Raw genomic sequence first — 16,236 nt, 5'->3', positions numbered from 1 at the left:
AACTCCATGAGGTTGGCATGGGCCCACCTGTCGAACCTGTCCAGTCCCTCTGGATAGCATCCCTTCCCTCTAGTGTGTCAGCTGCAGCGCTCAGTTTGGTGTTGTCTGCAAACCTGCTGAGGGTGCACTCAATCCCACTCTCCATGTTGCCTACAAAGATGTTAAATAACACTGATTCCAGCATCAATCCCTGAGAAACCCTGCTCGTCACCGCTTTCCACTTGGACACTGAGCTGCTGACTGCAACTCTCTGAGTGTGAGGTTGTGTGGTCTCCCTCTTTGAAGATATTCAAGCCTCAGCTGGACACCTACCTGTGTGACCTACTGTAGGGTTCCTGCTTTAACAAGGGGTTGGAGTAGATGATCTCTTGAGGTCCCTTCCAACCCATGCAGTTCTGTAACTGCACTTCTGTGTCTAAAATCATGCAGAGAGGGTAACATTGGCACTTTGCAGCCACCAGAGTTTGAAAAAACAGAAACAAAACAAAACAAATAAAAAAATCCAGCACCACCAACAATAAGCTATAGAGAACTACTGAATATGCCAATGGCAAATATGGACAAAAGCAGCAAAACCAGTATTTAAACTGGTAAATGAGAATATCTTTTCAGCAGCTGAAAGTATCCAAGGAACACCAGCTTCTAGAGAGATGCTCCCTACACCTTCTCAACTTTAAACACCAAAATAAAACTCACACAGGCATGATTGATGAGATAGAATCCCAACAGGCAAATCCACAGATGGTTTAAAGAGCAGAAACACATCTGACCCAAGATAACAGGTCTGCATCTAATTTTTCAATAGCACAAACCGTAAAGGAGCACTGAGAATACAGACAACACAGTGACAGCAGAACACTCCTCAAGCACTACACAATGGTCCCAAAGGAAATGTTATTACATTTTGCTGCTGCTGCTTATATCGAGTTTGGCCAAGAGCCTATGAGTCATGATACCTATATGTACAATGTCAGGCGCAGGAACAATCTGGCCGCATTTTTCTATTAGCGCTGTCTATTTAGGATCTGTCACTTAGAAATGCTGCCATGAAAACAAAACAGAATAGAATCGTGATACCTGAAACACTAGGGTCTAATTTCAATCTGAAAATTAAAAAAAAAATTAAACATTCTAAAACTTAATAGGGGGGTGACAAGAGTACAATGACCCTCGTCAAAGACAGAAAAAAGCATATACTTCTGCCTACCTACTTACATGGGGAAACACAATGCTATCAGGGGCTGATGAGAGAGATGCTGCTAGTTGATGGAATCATTTGTCATCAGATGCTAAAAAGAAAGTAGTAAATGGGTCAGGTTTTGAACATGATCTCAAGATATTTTTAGGATCTAAAAGCTGCCATTAAGTCATCAGAGTATTCTGTAACAAGGTTCCAAGGAAAGCCAGCTACCTCACCCAGATTTTCACTGCTAACTATTAAATCTAGAGAGCTGGTTTCTTGTTCTACTAATATTAAAAATATTAATGCAGTTATATCTTAATATTGTAGATAGCCGTGTTAAAAACTGGAACTTAATCCCCAATGCACATAAGAAAATTCATTTATTTGACTTCTCTTAAAGTTGCAGAAAGCAACAGGAAATAAGCAAGTTCATGTACAAAAGTGATACAAAACCTGGTGTAATTCTTAAGCAGATACTCTAGCCATCGTCAAAAACTGTTAAAGAAGTTGAGATGAATTCACATCCATCTCAAAAAGTGCAATTTGTTTCTGCCGACTCTTCAAAGTGAGATGTTCCTCTAAGTGAAACTACTGAAGCAGAACTCTGATGAGTTTGATGATCCTGAAAGTGAGATGTTTTTAGTGCTGTCATTATCATACAAAGCCGCAATGACGATTCAAATTGGTGTTCCAAACCTCCTAGATGCTCTTCAACATTAGACACCTTTGTGCCTTGAAGACCCCAAAATGAGCTTACTAGTTGATTATTCTATAAAGAAAAGCTCTACTTAGCAAGACAGATGCAATCTTCTTTATTTTTTCTTAATGATATTGCCTTCAAAGGAACACAAAAGGAGCAATTGATAGCAATGATTGAAACATTTATTTTAGAGAATTGTAAATTCAACTGTCCACTATAAGGATCACCAAGTGAAGAAACAGAGGCAGAAGACAAGAAAAACTAACAGCACTGAACTGTGCAGGAGAAATAGGTGAACATGGTAAGTGACATCTTGATGGCCGCTAGCATGCAGATGATGAAATGTGTGCTTGTGTGCTGCTCTTTATTCTATATATTCTGTATATATAGAATGTATATAATGAAAACCACAGCATCAGTACAATATTAGTGAAGATACTATCCAAGAACAAAAATGAAATACTTGAGCACAATGTCTTTACTTCTTAGACAACAAGAAACAAAGTTAAAACAAGGATATTTAAACCAATATCTTCTGTTTCTGCTACGTGGCTGCTCAGTGCTGTACTTCAACAAAAAAAAAGTAATAAAATCAGCAAGCAAACCTTCCCAAAATTGTACCATAGAGCCTATGGATAATCACCAGCAGTCCAGCTAACATGAGTGGAAAAGGCAGATGAATGTTCCCAGTGACGCTCGGTGCTGCTCTCAGGAACACACGCCTCTACATCTGCATCAACAAGTAGGCTGAAATTTGCACTGAGAACAAGAAGGACTTTGATCCAAAATAAATAAATAAATAAATAAAATAGCACAGATTTTACACAGGGAGAAACTTTACAGAGAGGTACTGAATTTACAAAAGCAGTTGAAGGAGGTTTCAGAGGGACCTGACAGATTACAGGCTGATGACACTACCGTTACATCCTCGGCGGAGACACCGTTTGATCTAATTAACAACAAAGAACTAGAACCACTGAAGAACAAAATTAAAAAATTATTCAAAGACACTTGGAAGCTTTCCATTTCCCAGCCATCAGGACTGAGTCCAAACACAGACAGATGGGATTAAGCCCAGAATAGGATGTATAGGTTGGGACGGAAATGGAGCGTATTCCAAATAGTTCAGATTTTTTCAGATTAAAAACTGAAGATCCATCTTTTTGCCCTAAATCTACAGTTAGAAAACGGATTTGATTGAACAGAATTAATTTAATCATGTAGGTGGGAAGATACAGATGTAATGTTAGGACAGACGAGATGGTTGACTTAGAAATGCTGGATTTTAGAACAGATGCATTGCTGTCCAGCCAACTCAGCATCACTTTTTACACATTTTCAATTTATGCATATCACTGTGATTGAAGCTGTGTAACAGCATAGGTGCTAAAATCAAAGAATCTGGTGTAGTGCACTGATATGCTGAGCTAGTTATAAACCTGACAGACCTAACATTTTCAAACTACGAAGACCAGGAGAATGTTCTTAAGCTTTAATTACAGAACCACTCCCTTTATATTTCACATAACATGTTTTTGTTTGTGTTTAAGGAATAAATATGCCCACAAATAAATCACATCGCATGTGCAGTGTTTCAGTGAATAAAATACCACATTTGAGCGTTTTCTTCAAGAGGCGTTTGCAGAAATGGCTGAAAAAGTCCCGCTGAGGACAAAAATCGTCTCTGACACGTTGGCTGCTGTTTCCACATACAAATTTTCTCTCCACACCCAATAGAGAACACATACCTCAGCTGAACAATTGCGAGCATATGTTAGCTATGCCAGTATCCTGTGGAAAGTAACAAAGGACTTTATTTTTAACAGAGAGAAGTGAATAACTAAGAAAGTTCGTACTTCGCAATTTCGAGTCAGATTTGGGATTTCTGTATTTCCCTCTTTGGGAAGTTGTATGATTACCAATCTTATAATTAAAAAAGTAAAAGTTAATGAGGAAACATGTTAACATCAGATGATTTGTGTGCCTATTAACATTACAAGTGTATTGGGAAAAAAAAAAAAAAAAAAGAAAAAAAGAAGAAGAAAAAAAAAAGAGGGGGAAAAGGAAAAACCCATTGTGTAATCCCGTTCTGATGAAATGCTGGACAATTTTGAGACTGATAAAATGAGTCATTGCCAACTGACTCAGCATGACAACAGGAGTTCATTGTTGCATTGGGCTGAAGGAAGCAAGCATCCAGTTGGTTTAAACTGGATTCCTTCTTTCACTAAAATATGTTATTTCCACCATCTACCTTTCTCTTTCCCATATCTTCCATCAGCCCCTCTAGTGCCTCCGCTATACACCACGTTTATGTGGTGCTACTCAGCTAGCACCACATTACAGCAAACATTAAGCCCCCGGATGCAGCATGTTATAAAATTAACTTAAAAGGCTGGAATACAACTCAATTTTTAAGTCCCAGTATATTTATATTTCACATATGGTTTTTGCTAGGCTAGTCACAGGGGGGACTATAAAGCATCTCAACATGTGAATTTACTCTTGTAAACTCCACTATGTCCTTAGCTGCACTCCCTGTCCTCAGGCACGGGGATGTCGTACCACAAGCACTAATCCTGCTATACGTGCTGTCTGTTCCATCCACATCTCTGCTCCCTGCCTGTAGGTCTGGCAGCAGCAGGGTTGCTGAATTCAGCTCAGAAATGGGAATTCCGATTTCTCTCAGTAGTCTTCTGCAGATTGCCTTCTGTCACTTGCTGCAGCTTCACAAAACAAGGACAGCTCAGCAACACCAAGGAGTTGCCCAAGCCTGGGCAACAGCTGCATAAAATATACTACTCCCATCCTTGAGCTCTCTGAGGACTGAAGCCATATGGAAGTTTTCCTGGATAAGGGGCATTTATACTGTTAGCACACAAGAGTGACCAAGAGGAAGGTTCACCTGTTGCATAACACTGTATAGTACGCTGTGATGTTACAAAACCTGCTTTGTGGCCTTTTTCTTTGATACACTCAAATCTCAGTTTCGTCATTCAATATTTTCTGCTTTTTCCCTAAAGGTGCTTCTGAAGCTTGCCAGAAAGACAAAAATCCCATTTTTCCATAGGAGATTATAAGAATCTGAAAAATGTACCGATACCAACTGCAGTTTATAAGAAAATCCTGTAAATAAAGTTGATTTATTTTTCAGAAGAAACAAGCACTGAGGAAAGCCCATTCTTCTTTGGGCAGCTAAAACATCCTCATCCAAAGCATAATTTTGGCTAAAGCAACTGCGCCACATCAGAAATCACCATGCCGGGATAAAGGAATCCCTCATAATAGAAAGACAACAAATCGGAGTTATATTTGTGATAATTTGCCAGATGATTTTGACTAAGTCAGTCTGCATCTCTGAATCTGAGTGCAAAAGGCTACTGGTGCCTCCCTATTTCAGAAGGGTGTCTTAAAGCTTAATTAATTGATGTTCATAAAGAACTCACATTCTCAGATGAGAGGCATCAGAGAACACCAAAGTATTATTAATCTCAGGTGCCAAAAAATTATCCCCTCTCTTGCATGAAACAGCTCTGAAATATTTGTAATTTGTATGGCAGCAATATCCTCAGTTCAACTTGCAAACGATGAGAGTTATTCAAATAAAATAAATGTCTGGTCATCAGAGTAAACAAAGACATCGTTTCACGAGGCCAATCTAAATTGTAGAGATAATCAATATGAGGATAGCAGTGCCCACAATGAAACCTGTATTAATTATGAAAAGAGTTTATGAAAGAAATTAATCATTATTATGGAGTTCGCTGTAGGAATTTAATAGCATGAGCCAATTCTACATGACTCTTATGATGCTTGAGGTCAAATATGCTGAGTTTGAAATAAACTTTAATCTGCTCTGAACTAACTTTGTATAAAAAAAGAAAGCTTCTCATAAATTCCACAGTGCTGCCCAAAATAACAAATGTGCTCTACCCCGTAAGTGCGTGTGGTCTGATATGCCATCTTGAAAATAGATTCAAATGTCCCACACCCCTCCTCTTCTCTTCTTTTTTAAATTGGTGCTATAGAAAAATTATATAGAGAGACTACAAGAGAAAATTAAATATGGGAGATAACCAAGATATTTTTGAAATTATTTTGTATTTTGTTTGAAGTAACCATCCTTCCAAAATAAGCACAGTTATGTTTATGGAAATAAAGAAACAAATTATAATAATTTTAGGTAGCGTACCGCAGTCAAATAAATACTCTTTTCTAATCAAACAAACTAGGAGGAAACTTAACTCATAGTAATCAAAACAAAAACTCAGGAGACTTTTTGTTCCAAAATCAGAGTCGTTCTTGAGAGCTAAAGATTAATATCCATTGGGCAACCTGAGTATTAATCAATTAATGCTTTTTGTTAGATCCTAAGATCTCTGGGGAGAGGATATGACTGGAATTGTTGAAAATGCTCAGTGTTGGCTTAATTTCATCTCCAGTCAAGTCAAGTCCCCGTTGTCTTCAAAGGGAGAAGCGCTAGACTGATGCTGAGAGCTTTTGAAAATCCTGTCCTTTGTTATTTATTTGCTTTTGTGAAGTACTTCATAAAACAAATAAAAGCAGGAAGGCATAAGCAATGAGCCTGTTCCATCATACCTTTAAGGTCCACAAATGGCCCGTGGTACACGGTCAGAAGTGGATAGAGAATTCTAGCAGGGGTATTTTGGGGGGTACTTTTGAGTATCTTTGTGATGGGAGGAAAGGTGAGTTATGATGCAGCCAGGTCAGAAAGGCTCGCTAACCCCAACAGGGGCGCAGGAATGCACAGCAGAAACCATACTTTGCTCTTGTTCTCATAAAAATGGGACGGTCCATTTTGGAGACTACTAATAACAAACATGAAGGTTACAATACCGTCAGCAGCAGTTAGGTGTTCAAAAGGAAGAATGATCCCTTAAAATACTACAAGAACAGTCAAATTAAAATAGTCCAAAGGAGCTCAGTGGGAATATTTCTCTTAGCTTCCTTTGTTGGTGCTGTAGGGTTTCTCTGTAGTTGTACAACTCTGCTCACTCACTCTTGGCAACTGCAGACTTCCTTACATCTGATCTCATCACACACAGATGGCTCCTGCTTGTAAAATATTATTTGGGGACGTGTTGGAGTGGCCTGAACATGGGTCACTCCAGCAGCGTAATCTGACTCTTTAACAGTTTCCCTGGACGGGGATAACCTTGAGTTCTACCATTGTTTTCCAAACTGTAAAACAAGTAGAGCATCTATCTCCACATGAAGCAATGAGAACGTGTGAGCTAATATACATACAACTCCCTTAAAAAAATAGAGAAGTGTTATTGCTGTTCAGGGAGAGTAAGATAGGGTCATGTGGGCTTCAGTTTTATTCTCTTCTCTGAAACAAACACCAACACAGATATAAATAGTGCCTGCAGAAAAGCAAGGGGCAAACTTCTGCTTTCTTGCTTTCTTACTTTTTTTTAAAGTACCTTTCTCATGTAAAGTCTGCTAAGAAGTGTTTGGAATAGTTTAGTAATTAAAAACTTCTTCAGTTCTAATAATGTTAACATTTACCAAAGTAGATTTTTTTTTTTGGTGGTGTCATAAATTCACTGTATTTACCCACCAGTTCTGGTTTTCATAATAAGACTGTGGTTTTTATTTTGATCATGGGTTAGTTTACTGCCACAGCACATCATTTTCCTTTTCTTTCAGAGGTTCTGAGGAAAAGTAATTCTTTACAGACACTGTTCAGATGGTATTTTTCAATTAAAAACATTTAAAACAGAAAAGAGGGGTTGTCTGGTGGAGGCTTGAAGATCAGAGTTCAGTGCTTGGCTCTACAATGGACTCCCTGGGGAAATTTTCAAAGGCACAAATGGCAGGTTGGCACATCACTCCCATACTTGCTTTAGTGGGAGTTAGTTGCCTCTGAAAACTGCTCTTTCCTTTCCCTGGATTATCCTGATCAAGTCATGAAACCTTTCTGTGCCTCAGTCTGCAATCACTTTGGTGGGAATTGTATTTTGTTCCTCTCAACTTTTGCTCAACTTGCCCTCTTAACTGTAAGCTTCCCAAGACAGCAATTCCATTTTATAGTATGTAAAACACCTGCAACAGTGATAGAGCCCTAATCTCGTCCGGGACTCCTTGTTCTATTACAGTGCAAACACACAAAGAGTGTTAATACTAACCTGGGAATCTGGATGGTAAAAATTAAAATAGTTTTCTCAAAGCTCAGGTTTTTGTGTTTTCTACAAGTACCACATTGGTAAAAATCACCAGATGAACAAGCAAAGATATTGACATCCACAGAGCAGGTGCAGGACATGCAAATGTGTCTCACCTGGCACCACGAACATGGTCCATTGGCTGAACTGTGGCATGTATTTGTGCCACAGAAGTATATGCGCTGAGCCACCGTGGTATCAAAACCAGTTCTGACTCACGTGTCCTGTGGATCAAGACTGGGCAGCACAATTTGTAATTTCAACCTGCAAAAGTAAAAATCTCAAAAATCCAACATGTGCAACCATTTAGAAGATAAGAATGACAATATAGTGAATAAATGTGCATGATGAGTAAATTCAAGGCAAAAAAAGATCCAAAAAGTAGAGTGCTCCACAGAATAATGTAAATAAAAAGGAGGATTGTTTTATCAGCTCTACTGAACTTAAGTGCAACGAGACTATGAGTAAAGATGAAAAATAATTAGCATCCAAAGTATACTCCTTAATTACCTACCATCCTCCTAGGAAGTACCAAATGCTACAAACGTCATGAGGACAGGGCTCAGTATGCTCTAGAACACAGCCGCTGACTGATGACATCTTTCAGACACTACTAGCAGTTAAACTGGGCTTTGTACCGTAGTCCCACTGTATGAATAATTCTCTAAACCATTCTCTACAACCACGGCCATAACCAAGAATCTCAGTTTTGTGGGCAAGTTTTTTTTCCTCAGCCCCATTAAAGTGAGCAGCATGGCAGAAGGAATTATTTCGATATAATGCAAGCATAATATGCATAAGACTTACATGTACCTTTATGTGCTAAGCACATCCTCTTTCTTTGGCCATTATTCAGTTTGTATTGTCCATGCACTCAGCCCAGTATGTGATACAAGACAGAATTCCTACAGTAGATGTAAATAATTCAAGAAAATTTGCAACTCCTCAGGGAGATTTACTCACAGATCACCTGTTCACAGAGCTTAAAGAGATGTCAGGAAAGTTCCAAGGTTATCACAGACCAGCGATAGAAGACAGCAAACCAGAACATCGGTATTATTTCTGCACAGAACTGAAACTTGTTTTGATTTATTTGTTGACTTACTTATTTTATAAATTAACAAGCTTCAAAGGGATTGGTTTAAATTTGCCAGAGAATGTTGTCAGATTGCTTCATGAACCGATGCTGCTGCAGTTGGATCCAGAAAGAATGACGCACCTCAGTCTGACATGGCTCTGATGATAACAGATAAGTAAACCACAGGATTGGCAAATAAAGGGGTCAAAACAAAATCATATATTAAAAACAAAAAGAGAAAAAAGAGAGAGAAAAAAAAAAAAAGAAAAAGAAGTCTGCTAAAGCAAGTTACACCAACAGAAATTGCAGTGTAATGAGCAAAAGAAACCCGTATAACCCCCTTTCCTACTACTGATGGGATGTCTGTGTTTCACATGACGTCACTGCAAATGGATTCTGCACAGAGGGAGAAAGATACAAGCACACAGACCTTCAGCAACAGCAGCCCACACAGAATACCACCACTTGCCAGTTGGGAAGCCTTAACTTATTGGCTGTGTGCCTCTATTTCTATTCTGCTGGTCCGTTTTAACCACATCAGTCACACCTTGAGAAAGGTTTACAGCCATGGGTGACAGAACTCCAGCCTGCCCCGTTTGTGACAGTCTTTCTATTTTGCTTCCAAGGGCAAAGTATACTGAGGACACTATGTGTCCAAAGGCCAACAGGCCGTCACATTCTTTACACAGTGTACCACATAGATCTAGGACACAGAAATGGTTATTTAAGACCTTAAAGGGGACATTTATGCCCAGTACATTTCCAAAATAAGGATGGCAAGTTGCTGAAATGACTTATTTAAAACTTTTTCTCAAGTACAGAGTGATAGAATTAGAGTAAAATCGTCTAGAAGGGGTTGGAAACACTTTCTCATGAAGCCTTAAACATCACTTCTAGTGACATTAGCTTGAGCTACATGTCCCATCGGAGAGCAAGTGTCAGCAAAGTAAATGCATTAGTTAAAGCTTAATAGTAGTTTGGTGTTCAATATCCTGAAATATTTAATATGTTTTTTTCCCAAAGTAAACTGTTATTCAGTTTTAATGAAGACATTAACCTGCTTGATTTGTAAGCTCCTGTGGGAAGTCAGTCTAAAACGCTGTCACAAGAGGCAGGCAGAAGTAACAAGAGCTATGACAGGAAATCAAGCACATTTTAAATGTTAAAAAAGCAGCCAGAAAATGAGTCTCAATATGCTCTTGTTTTCCTTTAGTTTTGTTTATTTTTTTGGTAATATGATTTCTGCCCTTTAAAATATGCCAATTAAGGCTGGTTATAACGTAGTCTGCACGTAACTGTGGGTATTGACAGCTACGTGAGTTTTCACCAGCTAGTTTGTAAACAGGGAGTGGTGGAGCACAGACGCAAAGAAAAAAACAAGTAAGTTTGGGTCAGCATCTGAACTTCTAAAGGCTTCTCAGTTTCCAGCTTTGCAGAACAACAGCTTTAAACTGGAACCCACTGCTACATTTCAGTCACAGTTTGAGTGTTCTGGACTGACTGAGGATACGGTCTGCATTTCCTTAGAACAGCCGGCCCTGAGCGTTGCCAGCTTGAAATGATAGTGATATAACAAGATGAGCAAAAACGTTGAGACCCCAAGCAATTAAGGTGGGTGTGTACTTTCCTGAAATGCATCTTGGTGGTTTGACAAGGGAGACGAGCTGGCTGCTTCGTTTCACAGGAGCTGCGTTTAGTTCATGCTGTCAAGCGTAGATTCTGACACTTAACAGTATTAATATTGCTATTTCTATTGATATAATTAGCACTTCTATAAATAATAGCTAAAGCTGCCATAGCTAAGTATATGACTGCAATCAGCACCATCAGGCCCTTCTCCGTCACACACCCTCCAGGAGACAGAAGCTGATTGCTCTCAACAAGACAGCAGCCTCCGCCGCGGCTGTTGATTCTTGTGGCCCACCTCGCGGCAGCCTCAACCACGCACAAAACTCTCCCAAACAACCGTTTGGGATGTGTGAGACTAAAGTTTCTCCCTAGTCTTGCACCTGCCAATGTCTCAATGCTATAAATAGGGGCTCTTCTTTTCAGCCACATGATACAAAAACCTCGCATCGAGTTCAGCGGCTGTTATTCACGTACTACAATGGGGGAGAAGTCCTATGAGTGTTTTGGAGAGAAGCCGGACCCACAAAAAGTACTATGTATAAGTAGAACGATCCAGATTTCTGATTGCAGTTTGTCACTGAAAAATAAATGCAAACTTTGAAGTTCCTAAGCTTTCGCCCTCTGTTACACCAGAGGTTGGTGAGGGATTAAGTCGTTTGTGTAACCAGCATTGGGTGCGAGACAAGCAAGCTTTTAAATCCTGCTGCTGCTTCCAGTAACACCACTTTGTAGCTGTGACGCTGGAAAACTTAAAATGGTGAGGAGGATATTGCAGCTCCAAAGAAGCTTTGAACTCCTGCACAGCGAAGACAGCTCACTCTGTATGAGGCCAAAGCACTCAGCACTATGTCCTGCAGCAATATCAGTGCCAAAATCATTCCTGTATAATTCCACTGATGTCACTTCAGTTATTTCAAAGAGGAAATTCATGTCTAAGCCACGTTCTGTTTTCTGATGCAAACCCAGAATAACAACGCTGAAGTTTATGAAGTTACTAACACTGGCATTTACCGTCAAACCAAATAGCCAACGGAATAATTGGCACCTAGTATCCCAAATTATTACTTGTGATATTATATATAACCATAACAACATCATTTCAGAGTTCTCTGAGCGTATACCTTCACAACTATTTGCGGTGACAGCGCATGAATATTATTCCTGTTACACAGATGGGAAACAAAGAGCAATTTTCTCTAAAGCCAAATATGCTATTTGTGGCAGAGCAGAGAGCTCCGGGGTCCCACGTCTTAAGCCAGAAACCAAAATCAGTAACAAAGTACTCAGTCTCCAGTATTTTTCTTCCATGAAAATATAAGAAGCAACAATTGAGTTCAATTCCATATTTTACTTAAAGAAAAAAAAGGAAAATTTGAGGGAATAATTTTTTATTCCAATAAACAGCAAAAGAATCAAACTCAGAACTTTCCTTCATGGTAACATTTGATTACAGATGTTTACATGTTCTTATTTCTTGGACCACCTTTTGCAAGTATCTGTAACAATCGGAGCGGCATCTGGTATTCAGTGCTGTCGATAGCAACAGAACAACCTACATCCTGAACTCATTGTGGAGAGTTCTACTCAGGCCACAAGGTGTGAGACTTCACAAAGCAACTCCGAGCTTCCAAATTCACCCTCCGGTTGTGAAATCCTGTCAACAACAGCAATTCTTTTTTGCTTCACGATCACGCCATGATTCCTTGCAGTATTTGCTGCTCATCAAAATTAAAGAAATTGATTTTGTTTTGTTTGTGTTGCTCTGAAATCAAAGAGCAAGGGTCAGCATGACTATGGAAGGGTAAACACCCAAAGTGTACTAAAAGCTGTCAGTTTGAGGCACTGTATTGTTTATGTCTTGTTCTTAATACCATAATGGCTCACGCAGGCTTTCTGCAATAGCCTGATGCTTCAGACAGGCTGCTAAGTTCACTTGGGCTACTGTACATACAATGACATATGAATATTGCTTATTTAACATCAATATGGTACTTTAAACAAATAAAACAATTATTTTTCTCCGTAGCGTATTCCATATTAGTAATTCCGGTTGCTCTGGAATCTTAATGAGTTCAGCGTCCTGAGTTCTGCCCTCACTTGGCTACTGGACAGTCTTTTCCTTCGCAGTATGTGTGTAATCACTTAGGAACAGTTTGTAAATCTAAAATCCCACCTCACTCGAAGGGATTTACAGCCTCACATGACAAAGTATAGCGAACAATACCAAGGTCCTGTGAAAAATAAGCAAAAAAGAACAAATTTATTTTCTAATACTGAGATGGAAATCGTAAGTCTTAAGGGCCACCTGGAATCTGACCAAAGTTACCCAGCGAGGATCAAATCCTATTTGTCTTAGTCAGGCAGCCCTGCTGAAATCAAATCAGCCTACAGCACAGCTCAGAGTACTGGGGGGCTATGGTTTAACCTCTGAGGCATGTCATAAATCCCGCACCATAAAATAGGTGCTACGGATTAATTTCTAATCCCAAATTATAACCTCCTGTCAAAGAACTGAAAACCCAATTCTCCTCAAAGATTGAAAAAACAAGGGTAGAACTATGCCGAGATCTTTTAACACTTCACTATTAAAATACCGAGCAAAAACTGTTTCAGGATACCAAAATTAATGCAGTGACAATTAAACCAGACTGTTCCAAGTAACTGAACAAATCGTACACAATGACACAGCATCTCTTTAAAAAAAAATAAAGATTAAAATATATATATTACAAATTGCCTGCACATGTAGTCACTAATTTACCCGATAAATTAATTCCACAAGTGGCTCCCCCGGTCATCAGTTTGAATTATCAAGTTTCTGCTGTATTTCCAAAACAACGCCAGGCATGCATGTGCGTAGGAGGGATGGGACAATGAAGCCAATAGGTGCAGCTGTGGCCTGGGAGGCAGAGGGTCTGTAACAGCACTGTCACTTTGCTCTTTGACACAGTCATTTCGCTGCTGTTTAACTCAGGGTCTTTCTAGAATATAATATTTGAGCCATTAAGTCACCCCTTTAAACATTTGGACGGTGAAGATGAGCCCTCGTGTGCTTTATGAAGTCTTCTTTTCCACTCGCAAAGAGAAACAAAGGGAGGGAATCTGGATTTGTTTCCTCTGTATCTTCCCCATGTGTAAATCAGAAGGAGAGAAAAAAAAAAAGTCAAGCTTGACAAAGCATATTTATGCAAGTACAGCTGGAAGACTGCCTCTGCAAATTCAGAATACTGGATGAACTGGCAGGTTCTATGTACATATGGTACAACTGCTGCAAAGGATCTGCTCTGCTCTCTAGTTTAGGTGAAGTGCTGGAAACTCCCTGATTTTTAAGCAAGGGAATCAGGAACCCATTCCTAACACTACGATGTAGCAGAAGCATCCACGAAACCAAGGGCCAGAAGGATTCTTTGTGTGTGAACACAAGCTCAGTTCTCCTTTAAAGCCATAACCTGTTGTATTTAAGACTTGCACACCTTTAACAAGCGACTACTCACAGAATCTACACACCGTCAAAAACTCTTCCTCAGCTAGAAATAAGGAACTTTTATTTTTTTCCTTAAAAAAAAAAAAAACCAAAAAAACCACCTACAGATTAAATGATGAGATTTCAAATAATGCTAAAATCTTCTGTAATGTTCTTCCTGCATTACAAATGGACTATTAAATCAGTGAAGTGCCAATCAAATGCTTTTGTACTTTGAAAGAAAGGTTTAAATAACAAAAGCAGTTTTTTCGGGGCCTCTCTCTCTCCCTCGGTAGTCAGTGTCACCTATGCGCTAATTACAACATATTTACTCTCTTTTCTAGTAAGATCGCAATTGAATAGATTTTTCAGAGCATGATTTTTAACAAGAGTTGCAATCACAGTCTCGTGGATTCTGGCTCTCATTAATCCAGCTCGTGGAAGAAGAAGAAAAAAAAAAAAAAAACACAACACAACGTTGAGCAGTAAACTTTAAGATATATGACAAGATCGAATAATACCAGCTCTGGATTCAGCTCCCGGCTTTAAAATCAACTCCCTGCACGACCTCGGGTGAACCATTAATTAAACCAGGGCCAATTCCTCTGTGGACTAAACACAATGGAGCCAGGCAGTTCGTATGAGCCAAAAGATTTGGCCTCAAGTTTCCAGAAGTTTTGATTTGATTGGCCAAATACTGGGATTTTCATCCCATGAAATAAATAAAACATGCTGTGTCGTGTTTCAGGATACAGAGTAAAGCTCTCATATCCTTTGTGGAATAAAGACTGTAAGCAGTGCCTTTATAGGAGTGGAAGGGGAGGTCCGGGCCAGGCGCTTGTCAGCGTTGTTTTACTGTTTTTACTGAGTTTTACTCACACTTCCATCCCAAGTACCGTCCGCTGGAGGGGCTACCATCAGCCTGAAGTACCCATCCACCCTAACAGTGACTCACAGAATCACAGAATGACCCGGGTTGGAAGGGACCTCAAGGATCATGTAGCTCCAACCCCCCTGCCTGGCAGGGCCACCAAACATACACATTTACTAGATCAGGTTGCCCAGGGCCCCGTCCAACCTGGTCTTGAACACCTCCAAGGTCGGGACTCGGGCTGAGTTGAAGCAACCCTAAGAGCTCACAGCTCTCACTTCAACACAACCGAAGCGAGAAATAAAAGACTCAGCAAGATACGAAAGCAGGGAGGCTACACAAACATCCCAGGCACGGGTCGAGCAACGAGCCGTCCCGTTGCTCTCCTCACAGCCCAGAACCCCACAGCCGCCTCTGGGTGCGGCCCCCACCCCCGGTAGGCGGACGCAGTCCCGGTTCCGCCCCTAACCCCCCGCTGACCCCGGCAGCGCGGTACCTCTCTCATCTCCTCCCTGCCCCTAACGCACCGCCTCGCCACTTTCACAGGCGGCCGCCGCGCCGATCTCCTCATTGGCTCCCGGCCCTCCCGTTGCCCTGCCCCTATTGGCTTCAAGCCCCGCCACTCATGGCTGAGTCACGCCCCCTCCGCACGACTCACGGCGAATTTCCTATAGGCGAAGCGGCGCTCGCCGGCCCGCTATGCGGCATTTCTATTGGGGCTCGCAGCTGTCAGTCAAAGATGGTCACTCCCGCCTTCTCTCGCCCAGCTCTTCGATTGGTTAAATAGAGACGTCACTCTCTCCCGACAGCCGGCTGCCTATTGGCCACAGCAAGCGGCTCCGCCCCCTTTAGCAGGTTAGGTTGTGCTTCCCCCCCCCCTTCTACGCATTTCTATTTCCCGCTTTATTTATTTATTTCCCTCATCAACTTAAATGACCCCGGAGGGGGCGGGGAACAAGGCGGGGCCTTCGCTCTCCTCAGCCAATAGGTGAGCACAGAGCTAGTCAGGCCGCACTCTCACCCCTCGTCGTACCACAGCGGCCCGTGCCAGGCGGGGGGTTATGGTTCCCTATGGGGGGATATGGGGCTACAATGGCCGTAGTGCGGCCTATAGCCCTGAGGCG

General features: G+C 40.8%; 1 long non-coding RNA gene across 9 annotated transcripts; it reads right to left on the bottom strand.

The window, feature by feature from the left end:
* Nucleotides 1-1,971: 1,971 nt before the first annotated feature.
* On the bottom strand, nucleotides 1,972-15,986 carry LOC107320265 (uncharacterized). 9 transcript variants are annotated; one of them, XR_014945281.1, is made up of 3 exons: nucleotides 13,540-15,313; nucleotides 8,188-13,009; nucleotides 1,972-3,674 (listed from the first exon to the last, which is right to left on the bottom strand). It is a non-coding gene; the product is annotated as an uncharacterized LOC107320265 (long non-coding RNA). The 9 variants fall into 9 exon arrangements; XR_014945280.1 differs by having other exon boundaries at nucleotides 1,972-8,335; nucleotides 8,885-13,009; XR_014945283.1 differs by having other exon boundaries at nucleotides 1,972-8,335; nucleotides 9,035-13,009.
* Between the last annotated feature and the right edge of the window lie 250 nt (nucleotides 15,987-16,236).

The sequence above is a fragment of the Coturnix japonica genome, chromosome 1, assembly GCF_054131305.1.
Source record: "Coturnix japonica strain WE chromosome 1, WE-NBRP24, whole genome shotgun sequence".
Classification (NCBI taxonomy): Eukaryota; Metazoa; Chordata; class Aves; order Galliformes; family Phasianidae; genus Coturnix; species Coturnix japonica.
This window is presented reverse-complemented; position numbering and strand designations above follow the sequence as displayed.